This window comes from Danio rerio, chromosome 3, assembly GCF_049306965.1.
Source record: "Danio rerio strain Tuebingen ecotype United States chromosome 3, GRCz12tu, whole genome shotgun sequence".
NCBI classification, from domain to species: domain Eukaryota; kingdom Metazoa; phylum Chordata; class Actinopteri; order Cypriniformes; family Danionidae; genus Danio; species Danio rerio.
The window spans coordinates 27,438,488-27,451,815 of record NC_133178.1 but is presented as its reverse complement, the minus strand read 5'-3'; the positions used below and the strand labels follow the sequence as shown (position 1 = coordinate 27,451,815).

General features: G+C 34.2%; 1 protein-coding gene and 3 long non-coding RNA genes across 7 annotated transcripts in view; 2 read left to right on the top strand and 2 right to left on the bottom strand.

The window, feature by feature from the left end:
* si:dkey-20j1.2 overlaps positions 1 to 13,328 on the bottom strand; it is an 82,829-nt gene that overhangs the window by 26,414 nt on the left and 43,087 nt on the right. The window lies entirely within an intron of this gene.
* The window catches only part of gsg1l (gsg1-like), a 74,848-nt gene that overhangs the window by 45,312 nt on the left and 16,208 nt on the right, over positions 1 to 13,328 (top strand). The gene's annotated exons all lie outside the window — the stretch shown is intronic.
* si:ch211-286e11.3 lies at positions 382 to 4,010 on the bottom strand. 3 transcript variants are annotated; one of them, XR_012401007.1, is made up of 7 exons: positions 3,914 to 4,010; positions 3,552 to 3,607; positions 3,019 to 3,078; positions 2,833 to 2,915; positions 2,089 to 2,203; positions 1,713 to 1,824; positions 382 to 610 (listed from the first exon to the last, which is right to left on the bottom strand). It is a non-coding gene; the product is annotated as a si:ch211-286e11.3 (long non-coding RNA). The 3 variants fall into 3 exon arrangements; XR_011010381.2 differs by lacking the exon at positions 2,833 to 2,915; XR_012401006.1 differs by lacking the exons at positions 2,833 to 2,915; positions 3,914 to 4,010 and adding an exon at positions 3,706 to 3,760.
* LOC137490606 (uncharacterized) lies at positions 7,455 to 10,610 on the top strand. The gene is made up of 5 exons (XR_012401013.1): positions 7,455 to 7,540; positions 8,215 to 8,332; positions 8,538 to 8,692; positions 9,388 to 9,486; positions 9,838 to 10,610. It is a non-coding gene; the product is annotated as an uncharacterized lncRNA (long non-coding RNA).

The window sequence follows — 13,328 nt, the reverse complement described above, 5'->3', positions numbered from 1 at the left end:
GCAACAATTATCCAGTAGCTGCTGTATTTCATAAAACGGTAACATTACTGTAATACTAATTACATTAGTATTACATTTACTGTAAGATGTAATACATCATTTTACTGTTGTTGATTTTTACTGTAACACCAATTACAGTAGTGATACACATACTGCAAAACTGAAAACAGTATTTTATTGTACATTTTTACCATGAAGAACTACGGTATTTTAACGTTACTTTTATTATTACTGTATAGTATTTTACAGTTATTAAATGTTATTTTATTTTATTTAATAGTGCTACTTTATAATGGGTAAAAATGTTCAAAAATCGCACAAGTGTTATTTTAACTGTTCAAGAAATACAAGAAAAATAAAGAAACTGAAACTTTAACTTCACAATAAAGGTTTATTGTGTAAACCATGCTAAAACAGTAGCAATAATTCAATATAACAAAGCAACAGAACACTAATAAACAATTGATCATTAAAACCAGTCAACAATTAATGCATCAAAAATTATTACAATTTTAAAAACAGGTGAAAATACTGCTACAAGACAGGAAATGATGAAGGCCAAATGATGTGGAAAGGGACAGTGAAAAAGGGCAGCAGCATGATGATGATCCTGCAAAAATGACAGGCAAAATCAATCACTGAAGTAAAAACTAATCATCCCTCAAACCATTTAATTCATTCAGAAACGAAACACTACTTTGTTGTTTTTTATACATATATATATATATATATATATATATATATATATATATATATATATATATATATATATATATATATATATATATATATATATATATATATCAGTTATAATATATATAACAGTTTTTTTTATTGTTTTTGTTGGTGAAATACAGTTTGTTGTCAATTCACAATTACACTAACGTTAATGGGGAAAAGATCAGCGGGCATTGTTCTTGAAGATTGCTATTCAGGTGTCCACACAGGTGTGTAAAAAATAAAGTCTCATCTTAACTTAATGTCCGACTCTGTATAGCTCGAATATCTGATTCCATGATCACACTACTAGTGCTACCGCGAATTTAAGAGGGGTAAACACAGTTCATTCTCACTTTAAGAGGCTACATATTTAAAATTAAATAAATAAAAATAATCTAATTTAATGTGACTAATGTTAATTAAATACTTTTAGGCTTTTAACATGTATAAATCCACTTCTAACTTACAGATAAGATTGCGTTAAAGAACATGAAAGCCGTGGGTGATTTTTTAAAATAATGCTAATGATGAGTTACTGATATTTGGTTTGCATAAAACAAAGTAATCACTAAGCATTCATTTTTGGCAAAATCTGCAGAGAGGCTCAGCGACACGAGGAAATGTGTTAAAGTTGAGTAGAGAACTAAAGAGCAGTCTAGCCTACTTCATGAAATGTTTGTGGTAATATTCTGCGGTCAATTCGTATTACTGTATTTTAATATGCAGCAGTGATGGCATGTCAGCGAGACAAATAAACATTTTATCGAGTCATTTCATACAATTTATTTATTTATTTATTTTTTATACAAACCCTCTAGTGACATTTCCTCAAACTAAATCATCATAACGTTACTGTGCACAGCATCAGTAAAACGTTGAGAATAATTTAAATACTTAATTTTTTAAAACAGTCACTGCTGATTACAAACTAACATTAAAGCTAAGCTTACAGAAATCCTGTATGCATGACAATATAAAGATGTATTACTCACTGATGTCGAAGCACTTCCAGGTCATCAGAGATGTAGACAGGACAGAATGTGTGCTATCAAATGAGCTCTTGTGCAGCCTTTGTTGGACATCCAGGTAGTATGTTCACCCACACTGTAAGAAACAAAAACAGAAACAATTTATTAAAATGTGAGGGATAGTAAACATGTTTGGTCTACAGAGAGAAGAAAATGTTTACTTTAAGCATTGATCCTAATGAATCTATTTCTAAACTACATTTAACCTTATCACGGAAACAGCATTTTTGAGCTTTTAGACCAGGGGTGCTCAACCTTGTTTGCTTTAAATTAGAATTAAAACAATAAATCTCTATGTAAAATAAAATACTTCAGATCTAAATAAAGCAGGTGCTTTTACCTAAAGGTTCCTTCCCTCCAGTTAGTTTGGCTGCAAATCCCTCCACATCTGTGCTTTATTCGGTTCTTGTCTTAAGAGTAACTGGTGTCACATTCCAGGTCCATCACAATCTGGGCTAGAAGGACAATATGACAAAAGACAAGACACATATAAATAAGTCTCAGAATAAAATATTTAAAGGAATAGTTTACTATTTTGCCACTATTTACTCCACGTGTTTTAAACTAGTTTGAATTTCTGTTAAACACTGAAGCAGATATTTTTTAAGAATGTTAGTAACCAGTAACTATTGACATCCATATTTGAACCAAATTTCTTTAAAAAATACGAGTTTGTGTTCAACGGAACAAATTAAATATATAACTATTTTGAAACAAGTGGAGGATGCCAAAGATGCTATTATTTTCATTTTGGGGTGAACTGTCCCTTTAATTCAAGTGTCAAGCAATAGTCATAAAAACTGATGTGTCGCTTGAGGAAAACTAAATCAAGTACCTTCTTTGAACAAGCAGAATCATTATGCCATTGTATTCAGTGATTCTCTTTTACATTTTCCCACTATAAAACGATAGCTTCAACATGCAATCCATGTTAAGACAAAAATGAATAGCATAAAATAACATATTGAACTAAACTTACAGTTTCCAGGCTGTTTGAAAAAAAAAAAAAACCCATATGCCCAGTAAAATTGCTAATAAACACAAAGACAACAGTTATAGAAAAAATTGTTTGTCTAATATTTACTCAGCACTTGGTAGGCAAATAGCATAGCCGTGGCTGTTTTAACAACAGATGTTTTTTTTTTCTTAAAGTTTTCTTAGGAACTGCTGGAAGAAGAAAAAGAGGTTGTACATGAAACTCCTCACAACAAATCTGTGAACAACTTGACATTTCAAAATCTAATCAAAATGAGGAAGACATCGACATTACCTTGAATAATCAAGTGAGGAGTGATTGGTAGCATCAGTTTTTCAACATCAATTACTGTAGCTGAAAAACAGATAAATATAATAAGAGTAAAATAAGACTTAACATTAATTAATCTAAATCTATGGTACAACGATACCAATCTGTTTGGGGTTAAAATACATTTGTACACAAATCATTCCCTGGCCCCATCAATTTCTCTTAGATTAGGATGGATATGACTTTGGCTTATATCTGTGTACTCAGAACGTACACTCACCTCAGGTACACCTGAACACCAAAAATTAAATGTACAATTAATGACACACTATACATCAAGCTCATTAACATTATTGAGAAATAGACAATTAATATGTATTTTGTTAATATTAACGTTAGCTTAAAATAATTCAACTGCATTTAATTTTCAGCTCCATTTAATAAAACAGTTAAGACTCATTTCATTATGAGTTTAGTTTAAATAACTAACTTACAGTTGAAAAATTTTACCGTAATGATAGCTTAGTCATAATGACTATGTGAAGACCAGAGCTTACCTTAACGGTAAACGTTTAACTTTTCATGGTGACTTCGCCTTCATCTCAGTGTTGTGCTGAAATAGAGAATTCATTAATGCAGTTATAATAAGTTGAAGTTATGTTTTTCAGGTAACTTAGCGTATGGTCAAAAACTCACTCAAGATAAACTCACTGTATCTAATACCTCGCAAACACTACAATGACCGCCTGGCGTCTGTTATTTCTTGTTTAAAATACCATTTGTTAACGGATAGCGTGACATAACATAAGAACCTACAACTAATGTCACTTGGTTAATTCTTTTAAATTACACACACAATACACAGAAATACTAATAAAACAATCCTTTAACGGACAGAATTTGACTTTAAAACACTTACCGAGGATGAATTCGCTGGATGAAAGACGACAGGTGAATTTCAAATTAGGAGAGCCGTTGCCTGCATGTCGAGTCGTGTCCGTTCGGTTCTATGAATCGGCTCCTTAGTGAACAGTAAAGAATCGAATCCGCCTAAAACAGATTCCTTTTTGTATATGATTCATTACTATTTCGTTATACTGCTTGGCCACAAGCATTTATACACTAATTATACACTAATTGTATATTGCTGAATGTGCTTGTGAATACGTGTGATCAAATAATTCCCGAGCAAACGGTTCAATTCGGTTCAATACGATTCAGAGTCGCTCGAGTGCTGAACCGAACCAGTGCAAACGTGATATTGATTACAATATAGTAACATTGTTTTTTATTCACTTTACCAGCGAAATTATTACATATATCTGACCTTGACAATAAGAATAAAGTTCGTTTGAAGTGTTTTGAGAATTCATATTTTTTTCTCCCAGAATTCCTTTCACATCAACAAGCAAATGGTAATGGCGGATGAGAAAGCCCAGCTAATATTATAAATATTGCGTTTAATATGTCACGAAATGAAATTTTAACAGTGTTTCATGCGAGAATGTAGTTCTTACAAACTCAAATCTGTGGTTTATTTATAGATATCATGTGTAAATTTTAAGCGTGCTTTGCCGATAGCGGAGATTCTGACCTCCAGGGTGTCCATCATCACTCATGTATCCGGCGAAACGAGGTTATAATCGGTTAGACATGTGAGACTTGCCCCGGTCTTAGATGGCTCTATAATGAATGTGTTATGAAATTTAGTTTTAACCGTTTTTCATGCGGGAATGTAGTTGTTTTAAACTCAAGTCTGTGGTTTATTTATAGAGATGGTGCGTATTTGAAAATATTGTTTTGAAAATGCGGAGATGTGACCTCCATGGTGATGACGGGTGCCCTAACCTCATGAATCAGTCTAAAGCAGGCTGGTCATTATGACATTTAAGCTGACTTTGGTTTCATGAATCAATTACTTTTGTTCCAGTTTAAGTTTTGGTTAAGCACAAAGTTATGTTGATTAAAAATGATTTAATATTTTCATGTTAACCTTATAAAATTAAGGTGCAGTACACCCAAATATGGAAAACCAGGGGACAGTTTTATGCACTGAACAGTCTGAAGAAACTGGTCATTTTATTTTTCTTCACAAAATACTGTCAAAATATAAAATAAACATAATAATAATAATATAAAGTGTGTGTAGAGTTTTTCATGGTCATTTGCAGTACTGTATTTAGATGCACAGTAACTGATTTTTTCCCAAAATTCATTGTAAAATCTGCAGTAGCATACTGTTAATCATGTTCACAGTATGGAAATGTTGAGAATACATTATCATGCTGTGAAAACAGCAATATATACAGTAACACACTGTGCACAGCTTATACAGTAAACAACTGTTGAGAAATGCAGTATAATACCGTGAAAACAACAGAAATCGTTTACAGTGCAGTTATTCTCTGGAAAAAAATGTACCCCTAAAAAAGCCAAAGCAAAGCAATCGCTATGAGATTACTTTGGCATAGGTACAACAATAAAAAATGCAAAAGAGAGAGATCGACTTAGAATGATACCAGTTTTATAATGATTCGTTCAAGTTTGGTTTTAAATTGACAAATGTGGAAAACAAAAATTCCTAACAAAATAAAAAAGATAAATATAAAGTCTTCAGATTCATGTGCAAAATCTATGTAATAATAAATAATTTATTTTAAACTTAAAGATAGGAGGAGTGTTTAAATAATAATGCAAGTCAAACCAAAACTTCACACATTCACACATACAAAATAAAAGTTTTACAGTTTCATCATCCTTACCACAAACTGGGGAACGACTCGGAATATCAACATATTTGTAAATAAATTAGATTTTTATTGCAGTATTTTAAAATGCCTTTATTTTTATTAGGAAGAAAGTATTTATAAGGCAACAACCAAGCTTTTCTCCAGTCTACATTATTAACTAATGCAACCCAACAGAATCTGCCTCACAGAACAATACGATGACTTTGCTGAGGAATTAAATGGATCTGTTCATTCATTCATTTCCTTTTCGATTTATTCCCTTTATTAATCAGGGGTCGCCACAGTGGAATGAACCGCCAACTTATCCAGAATGTTTTACTCAGTGCATGCCCTTCCAGCTGCAACCCATTACTGGGAAACATGCATACATTCTCATTTACACACACACACTCGTACACTACGGCCAGTTTAGTTGATCAATTCCCCTAAAGCGCATGTGATTGGACTGTGACCCAGCCGGGACTTGAATCAGTGACCTTCTTGCTGTGAGGTGATTGTGCTACCCACTGTGCCACCGTGATGCATAAATGATTATGTTTATTATTTTAATGTATTGTATATGACTATTGCCCAGATGCATTACACCAGTGGGGATATCTCTACGAACAGTATTATAATCTCTGAAGTGAGTAGGAAAGTCACGAACAGTCATAAAGCGTTCATAACACAGTAAGTTCCCCAAATCATCAAGTACAGAAAATAATCACTTGTAACAACAACTGCTGGCTGCTGGGATTGACGTCATTTTTGGAATGCGCGTGCTGCTGGCTCTGACGTCACTCTCGGAACACGCGCGGGTTCTTTTAAACCGTCATTTCTCTGTCGGATTATCAAACTTACATTCCACTTTACTGCTGATTACACTGTTTCCCAGCGCGCGATGGCGAAGACGATTGCGAGAACTGCGAGGTCCATCGCGGCCCAGATAAACGAGTGCTGCTCCTACATCCACAGCAAATACCAGCAGCTGCAGGCCTTCCGCCGACAAGTCAAACGGAGGACCAGACCCAAGCACTGGGACTGGATAGAAGACTTCGAGCTCGAGCACGAGCTGCGCTTCCCCACCCGCGGGCCCCGGAGCCTGCTGAAGCTGCGGAACCTGCAGCACTTCCTGCGGGAAACCGAGCAGAACTGGTGGGACTTTCGGCCTCCGCGGGTGCCCGGGAGACCGCACCGCGTGTTGCGGATAAACCTCCGGGACCGGCCGATCAAAGCCCTGCTGAGCACCGAGCTTTTCCCTCCGAAGCCCGTAGACCGCACCGAGAGACACTACTGCCGGAAACTGCTGCTGATGGAGCGGCCGCTGGAGATCAGCTTACCGGCAGACGTACTGGAGGAGATCCGTGCGCTGGAGCATCTGGAGGAGGAGCAGGGGCTACCGCCACACCTGCACTGCTCATCCGGTCAGGAGGACTATTATTCCGCGGATGAAGAGTGAACTTTAATAAAGCACACTGTAAAAAGTTCTTCAAGGGTGTTGTCCATAGGAATTAATTTTAAAAAGTATATTTCTTCCAATAAATTGATTGCCTTTCCATTTTGAATTAATTTAAGCTTTACATAAGTAAAAATTGCGATTGTTTTTGTAACTTATTATTACCCATCAAAAAATTGTGTTTTACTGACCTTCAAAATAAATTGCTTCTACAAAACTCTATTTAAGTGTTTATATCCAAAGTAAAACTTCACGACCCGCCCACATGACGCAGCACGCATGCAGAGCAACGACACCGTTGCTCATACCTGTACCGGACCGGACTGGAGTTTTTGAGGGCTTTATACAACGTGCAACACATGTAAGTAACTATTTACATTGCATAAAGTTAGGTTTTAGCCGACTGAGCACGCATTTATTGCACTGTAAAATGTAAACAAGTCGCCTTTCATGACAGTAACGGTTAAGTTTGTCAGTTTTGCAAGCGCCATGCGGCCTTACCGAAAGTACGGAATTTAACATTAATCTTAAAACAACTATCGCAAACGTAGGATCGAAATATGTTAGATATATTGCCAGATTATGTTTCTACTTTGTTTTGTGTACTTTTACAAAAAAAACATTGTCATTTTGTTTGTCTAGTATAGCATTGGTGAATGTGAATTATTCTGTCTCAAATCATTCGTCTTAAATGTTATGCCTCTTTCCGAATTAGCTAGCAGAACACCACTAGCATGGGCTATCTTACTCGTACATGTGTCAGTTATAAGTTAACGGCTAAGTTTGTAGTCACAAATGTATTTCCTGCTTGATTGAAAAAGATGAGGACATTATATTTTTACCACCTATCTCTGCAATGTATCATAAAAATTGTTAAAGGTTTAACTTTATCTTTTGATAATTTGTTTGAAATATTTTAATTTGCCTTAAATCATTTGTTCAATTTAAAAGATTAAATGTTTATTTGCATTGCAATATTATCAATGATCCTGATGTTTACCTAAACTCTTCTTTTAATTTGTGTTGCTTTTTTAGAGAGATGTCAGAAGCATAAATGACATGATGGCTAGGACATATACTGTAGCTGGGGGAGATGGGAAATGGTTGTCCAGAGCCCAGATGTGCAAAAATTAAAGAAAGATGGCCTGCCCAGGTAAATGATTTATCAATGACATGCTGCTTGGCAAATAATGGTGAACAAAGATGTTTATGTGATGCTAGACACACTTTTTGCTGAACACATACTGAAAATTTTACCTCACATGTTTTTTGGAGGATTTCATTACATAGGAATAAAAGGTTGTCAATTCTTTACACATTTGGTTCCAAATAACAGACAAACAATTGATGTATTACAGATAAATGAAGAATTCCAAAGGTGTACTGGTGTTCCACAAGAATCGGTTTTTATGTCCCAGCTGGACAAATACACTCCAAAACTTCTTGACCTGTTTAGTGCGAAGGGTGCAGCGACTGGTGAAAACATCAATTGGAGTTATTGGAACTGATACAGGTAAGGCAAACATGGTAACAATGTGGCTGATGCATGTTTATGCAATAAGTACTTTATTTACTCATCTTGCCTAATAGGTAAATAGTGCAAAACAAAGTCATTAATTTTAAGGGTAAATATAAAAAAAGCGTGTGTGTGTGTGTTGTATGTGCGTATGTGTATAAATATATATATATATATATATATATATATATATATATATATATATATGTGTATATATATGTGTATATATATATATATATATATATATATATATATATATATATATATATGTGTATATATATGTGTATATATATATATATATATATATATATATATATATATGTGTATATATATGTGTGTATATATATATATATATATATATATATATATATATATATATATATGTGTATATATATGTGTATATATATATATATATATATATATATATATATATATATATATGTATATGTGTTATTTGTGTTATTTGTGTATATATATATATGTGCGTGTCTGTGTGTGTGTGTGTATATATGTATGTATGTGTGTATATATATATATATATATATATATATATATATATATAGATAGATAGATAGATAGAGTTGAACTCTGTTGAATAGGTTGTACAGAACCACACTGATAATGACATTTTACGTTTGTAGTTATATTGCCTGCAATATTCCGTTTTTTCATTATTCACTTACCAACTATAGGATTCAAGTACATCTGTGGTGAGGAAGAGAGACGTGGCTCTGAGATGCCTCATCGAATACATGGGAGAGAGTGGGCAAAAGCTGATCTCTGACTACTATGTAAGTATTGTTTAAAAAGCATAGTTTGACTTTTTTGGGAAAGGCACACATTCCTCAGATATCAATCTTATGTCTGACTGAATTATAGTACAAAGATGGAGCTCTGTCAAACATTCGAAACACGCCTACAAACACCTAAATGAATATGCAGGAACCAGGGTCCCAAGTTAACCTTTTGGACTTTTAGTTGCTTGTAGACTTGATTTAAAAAATAATGTCATTGTTAACTGCAGTTTCACAAAAGTAAAATCCTTGTTTTACATTATGCAAAAATCATAATCATCTGACAATATAACTGTCAGAATGGCTTTTTCAGTTTTGCCACTTATTGTTCTGTTTATTCTCATACAGGGAAAAACAGAGAGCAGTGTCTATGAAGACTTGAAAATGCGCAATATGCAGATATATGTCTGCCGTGTTCCAGATGTGGTGGGCATCATCATTGAGGGCATCCCTGTGCTTACTCGTCTTGGAAACCACGCCAGGGCTATGAACTTGCAGTTTTCACCACAACTCAGCAAAACATTTCAGGTGTTTCAAAGACATTTTGTGGGACTTGACACACAGCGTCCAAAGTCTTCCTCCTGATTCATGACATAAAAACTTCTGAGTTAGTTAATTAGTTGCCGCTCAGAGGTTCTGTTTCTTTGCTTCATCACTTTTGTTCAATGGACAGTTTGACTTGGAACAATGTGGTAGTCACGCACCGACTTCTTCAGTTTCTGGATAAGTCTGCAGCAAATATGGGCATTTGATTTGCTTTTGTATATATGGGGCAAAGTTTGTTTTGTTATGTCAAATGCTGAGATCAGAGGCACTTTATTTTTTTTATTTCAATGTTGTAGTACATATGAAAATGTACTGTACTGTGCACTTAAGCTAGTCTGTTTATGTAAATTGCTCAGATCAAGATTCACTGTATTTTATTGTTAGTGTACAGATTGCATTTAAAGGTCTTCTATGCTGCGCTTAAAGATGAGGTTAGAAGTTTCTGTAATTTTTAATGTTAATGTTTACAACATTAACAATAAAATTGATTATAGAAACTTTTGATTATAAATTGATAATAAGTGCACCCAGTTGTTTGTGTATGGCAAATGTTAGAGTAATAAACATTTGACAAATACCTCTCTTTCCTTATTAAAGTTGAATTAAAAAATAATTTGTATGAACTAAGAGTAATAGAGAAAATGATTTAATTAAAATCAAATAAATTATTTTTTTATTTTAAATGTTACTTATTTTAATTAAGTATTATTTGATCAATATACTGATCTTTAACACTTTGGTTAAACTCAAAAATTTTGCTTTATATTGTAGACTCTACTTGATTTTTTTGCAAACGGTAAAATAATAATATTGATTTTTACCAAATCAAAATAACAAGAAGTTCACTAAACTTACAAAAAGTAATTGGAAAATGTTGCCTTAATTTTTTTAAGTTTTATTTAAGTAACACTTTTTACAGTGTATACATAATTGTTTATTATATATTTGTATGTCTCTGTATCCACCATGCTCACAAAGCTCAAGGAAATTAAATAATTATTTAAAAATCCAAGGCTAACAATATTTTCTGGCAACTTATTAAGTACAGACAACATAATATTATGGTTAGGACAAAAAACTACATGAGATTAGAGCTGTGATTTATGTTGACAAGACTCACATGGTAGTTGGTTTGTTGTTATGCATGATTTAAAATTTACCACAAACCATCCATTGCAATGATAACGTATAATACTTTAGTTTTGTTACATTAGCTCAAAATGCTCCATTTAACATGGAATGCAGCATTACAGATTCAAATAATTTATAATAAGAACTAAAAAATTGTTCACAATCAATGAAGAGATGTTTCCCAAAAACAGCTCAAAAAGATGACTTCCAAAAAATGAGCAGCTCTGATGTATGTTCCCTGTAAGAGTCTTATGCTACAAGACTGATTTACTTAAAAACATTCACACGCGGCAGTCTGTTCAAGGGCACAGCAAATATAAAGAAATCTAATTAGTCGACAATATATAGCTGACATCTTATACCAAAGCTTTTCATTGTTCTTTGAAAGTCTATGTGGATTCATGTTGTGGGTAACTTAAAACAAAACTAATTCTATAAAAACCTCCATTTAAGGAAGAAAATTGGTGCTTTGTAAAAATGAGCAAGCAGAAGCATTTGCTTATTTCTATCTTTAGAAGCATGCAATCGATATCTTTATTCACATGAATTAAAGCCGCTCATAAGAAACATGTTGTGGAGTCCCGTTGTGAGATTAATTTTGGCTCCATCTTTTAAATTGGATCTGATGACACCCCGGCCCATTTGTCATTTGTTAACGCTGGTCTCAGTGACACACTCGCTGGAATTCTCTGTCAATTAGATCAATGGATTGATTAATTGTGAAGAGCTACAGATGGTCCAGGTCCTTGTGTCCAAAATCCAGCTAACCAGACTGGACTAGCCCTGATGGTGGTTCAGTTAAGTGTTTCTATTTTACTCTAAGTGCCACCTACTGTCAAAAAATGTTTTTTTTTCCCTATACCGACTACTATTTTGAGCTAGTCACATCAGTATAAACAGATGTTTTTTTGTACTGGTTTGTTGAACAGGTCAAGCACTACGTTCTGGAAAAAAACAGCCATACATGTTGCTATATTCTGATTCATCCATCCAGTATGCATATTTTCATTAGTAAATATAATGTGGAAACAACAACAACAGCAACAACAACAGATTTTCCATCTTGCATGGTGTGATATACAGTTAAGGTCAAAATGATTAGCTCTCATGTACAAAGAAAGTCTTATTTTTTTTGTTATTAAAGCAGTAAGGTCATTAATATTATCCTTAAGCATTTTTTTTCAATTGCGTACAAAATAAATTACTGCTATACAATGACCTCCCTAATTACCCTAACTTACCTAATAAACCTAGTTAGGCCTGTAAATGGCACTTTAACCTGAAAAGTGTCCTGACAAAGATCTAATAAAATATTATGTACTGTCATAATGGCAAAGATATCAGAAATTATTAGGATTTAGTTATTAAAACTATTATGTGGGCGAGGCAGTGGCGCAGTAGGTAGTGTTGTCGCCTCACAGCAAGAAGGTCGCTGGTTCGAACCTCGGCTCAGTTGGCGTTTCTGTGTGGAGTTTGCATGTTCTCCCTGCCTTCGCATGGGTTTTCTCCGGGTGCTCCGGTTTCCCCCACAGTCCAAAGACATGCGGTACAGGTGAATTGGGTAGTCTAAATTGTCCGTAGTGTGTGAATGTGTGTGTGGATGTTTCGCAGAGATGGGTTGCGGCTGGAAGGGCATCCGCTGTGTAAAAACTTGCTGGATAAGTTGGCGGTTCATTCCGCTGTGGCGACCCCGGATTAATAAAGGGACTAAGCCGACAAGAAAATGAATGAAACTATTATGTTTAGAAATGTGATGAACATTTCTTTCTGTTAAACTGAAATTGGGGGAAATATGTGGGGGGCATAATAAGTTAGGAGGACTAACAATTCTGACTTCAACTGTATATAATTTTTCCCTTATAACAGTTCTATGAACAAGAATCTAGTATTAAGTTACTTGAAACACTATTAGTGTTAGAAAACACTATTGTCTGTTATTTTGTACACTTTTGCTCCACCAATGAAAATACCTCCAAAAGAAGCCATGTGAAAATTAAACTGCATGTCTCCAAGCAACTAGGGTGAAGGTTTGGTCACATTAGTGACATTTCAGTGGTTCCGTTCCATTGTCTACTGCAGCAGTGCAAAGCTCTACTGCATGCAGCTTACACAGAGGTCACTTCCAAACCAAACTGTTACTGTTTGTCGAAGTGACAAATTCA